Genomic DNA, 3,427 nt, shown 5'->3' with positions numbered 1-3,427 from the left:
CTTACTTGCAGGGCTTCAAAACACAATTTCCTGGTGTCTACTGCCACCATGTGGAAATTTACATTTGTTGACGTCAAATGTGTTTCCCTTAAAGACTGGTCCTAGGCCCCAAATAATAAGGAAAATAAAAAATTTCAAGTTTGTTTTAGTGTCGTTCAGTCTGAGATTGCCCCCCCAAATCCCTCCTGGTCCTCTGTGCTCTCAGACTCACGGGTTCCACTGTTAAACCTTGTTCTTTTCTCTTATGGTACGCGTTCTTAAAGCATTACTAAATCCAGGCTGTGGATTTCTCATGGCTTTTAGAATTTCATTAGCATTTTATCTATTTATTTGTGTGTGTGTGCATGTGTGTGGCTGCATGTGCTATGGCACCTGCGTGGCAGTTAGAGGACAGCTAGTGGAGTCTGTCCTTGTATCTTGTGTGTCCCAAGATGGAGCTCAGGATGTCAGCCTTGACTAACAGGCACTGTTATCTGCTGGGTCATCTTGCCTGCTCAAGCTTTTAGAGCCTCCGAAGAATCAGTGTGAGGCACAGAAACTCCTAAATGATTCCTTGTTATTCTTGTCCCCATGGCATTTACGGCCTGTGTAAGCCCTTGTCACTCAGAAGCACAACTCTCACCTCAAAGGTGTTAAAGACAGTTTATTCTGGAGCCAAATATAAGTGACCATGGCCCGGGAACACAAATTCAGGTTACCCCAAATTCTGCGTTCCAATGTGGAAGCAGTTTCATGAAGTTTGTGTAGTAACAGAAGAAAGTCATATTCAAGGCACTTTTCAAATACATTGGTGGAAACCTTTACTTAATGTTAATTTACTGTTATCTGTGGTTACTGACAATCTGTTTATTATATTGGTTTCAATATAATTTAGCTTGGAAAAGTAAAAGAAAACCATATTATAGAAGAAATTAAATTATATTATAGTTTTTTTTTTTTTGGTCTTTTTGAAGCAGGGTCTCCCTGTGGCCCCAGCTGTCCTGGAACTCACTATGTAGACCAGGCTGGCCTTGAACTCCCAGAGATCTGCCTGCCTCTGCCTCCCAAGTGCTGGGACTACAGGCATGCACCACCACGCCCGGCTATAGTGTTTCTTTTTAACTTTCTTTTAACAGTATTGACTTTGTTCATGTCCCAAATATTAATAACATTTATAGAAACAGGAAATCAGACCTGTCAGAAATCAGAATCTTATAGGCCTTGTAGCCATAACCAAATCTTACTTTTAATTTCAACGGTTCGAATTGGAAATGGAACTCTAGAAGAAGGCACTGTAGTATTGCCCATTTCCTTTTATAAGTAAAATAAATATTGTTTGATTAATTTTTAATAATCCTGGCTAGTTGCACTATATAGGACATCATAGATATTTATTAATCAAGAAACATCATTATTTAAGGTATAAAACATGAACATTATTGTCATTAGAGATTGATGTCTTTTGTATAATTTGTTGTATATTTCTGACTAGAGCAAATAGGGTTAAAGCTACTTTGTTAAACATCTGAGTAGGTTGTAGGGCCTTTTTTTTTTTTTTTTTTTTCACACAGCATCTCCCTGTAGTCTAGCCCTAGCTGGCCTAGAACTCCCTTTGTAGACCAGGTTAGCTTTGGTCTCACAGAGATCTGCCTACTTCTGCCTCCTGAGTGCTCAGATTAAAGGTAGATGAATAAAAAAAAAAAACTAAGTTGTCTGGACACCACAGGGTAGCTGCGTATATAAACCCACAGCACTTATGACATCATGCATAAGACCTGTGCAAGCAAAGTCAGACAGGGCCCAGCATGGAGGAGGGAGGTGGAAAGGAAGCTCCAGCCCTACTTGAGGATCTGTTAGCAGTTGATAGGTGCTGAGAGAGGGAGAGTCAGTTTTCTTGTGTGATGCCTAGTAGGTTGATCAGATTCCAAGGGATAGACCCATATCTAAGAGTATTTGGAAAACACAGATTAGACTTGTTAAGCCTTAGAGAGAAAAAAAAAGACAATTAGGGGCTGGAGAGATGGCTTAGCAGGTTAAGAGCATATTTAAAAGTCCTTGCTTTTTGGGGATGGAGAGATGGCTTAGTGGTTAAGAGCACTGACTGCTCTTGCAGAGGACGTGGGTTCGATTCCCAGCACCCACATGGTGGCTACGAGCCGTCCTTAACTCCAGTTCCAGGGGAATCAGAAGCTCTCTTCTGACATCCATGGCATTGCACAACATGGGTGCACTCACATACATGCAGGCAATACACTCATACACATAAAATAAGAGTAATAAATAAAATATTTTTAAAATCCTTGTTTTTCTAAGCCATTTGTAATATAAAAAACTTAGTTATAACTATTATCTACTTCCTTTAAGCTTATTTTTTTTTAGTTTTTCTAAAACATATTTTAATCTTTTTTATTTTGTTCATTACTTTTTATTTTATGCGTGTGCATGTATTGCCTGCATGTGGGTAAGTGCACCTGTGTCATGCAATGCCCTCGGAGGACAGAAGAGGCGGTCAGATCCCTTGGAACTGGAGTTATGGGCAGTTGTTAGCTGCCATGTTGGTGCTGGGATTCGAACCTGAGTCTTCTGCAAGAACAGTCAGTCAGTGTTCTTAACTTCTGAGCCATCTCTCCAGCCCCTAAAACATACTTTAATCTTATAACATTATTTTCCTCCATTTCCATTTTGGAACAATTTTTTTTTTTTTTTTTTGTCTTTTTGAGACAGGATCTCCTGGCAGCCCCACCTGGCCTGGAACTCAATATATAGATCAGGGTGGCCTTGATCTCATAGAGATCCGCTTGCCTCTGCCTCCCCAGAGCTGGGATAAAAGGCGTGTGCCACCACATCTGGCAATTTTGAAACAATATTTGTCTTACCGTAAAAAGTCCCTTCTCATCCCCAAACACTTCCCTTTTCTTTAACCTTCTTTTGCCAAAAATATCTCATACCTATAACCTTTTTATCTTCATTATAAAAAAAGTGATTTTTTAAAATCATCTTCTTTATAAAATCTAGAAATATTTTAGTAAAGTGATTTTAAATGAAAACCCAGGAGGCTGTATCTAAAACAGAAAATCTATATATCTTAAATATCTAATAGCGATAAATACATGTAGAACATGTAATAGTCTTGTTTTCTTTATCAATTTAAATTAATTATTTATTAAAGATTGAAGTTATAACAGGCACTTTGAAATTGTTTTTGTTTAAAAAAAACATTCACTTCTCATTAGGGTTTGAGGCATCCAGAACAGGATAAGTTTGACTTTTTTTTTTTTTTACTTTATTGCTTTGAGCCACCTGTTTACCTTTATAGTAAGTATGTTAGTCATTTAACAAGTATTTTATCTAAATTATTATTTTTCTTTCTTTAAAATTAAAAGCACAGGGTCGGGCGTGGTGGCACACGCCTTTAATCCCAGCACTTGGGAGGCAGAGGCAGGCGGGT

The sequence above is a fragment of the Nannospalax galili genome, unplaced genomic scaffold, assembly GCF_000622305.1.
Source record: "Nannospalax galili isolate Female #2095 unplaced genomic scaffold, S.galili_v1.0 scaffold255, whole genome shotgun sequence".
Lineage (NCBI taxonomy): Eukaryota > Metazoa > Chordata > Mammalia > Rodentia > Spalacidae > Nannospalax > Nannospalax galili.
This window is presented reverse-complemented; position numbering follows the sequence as displayed.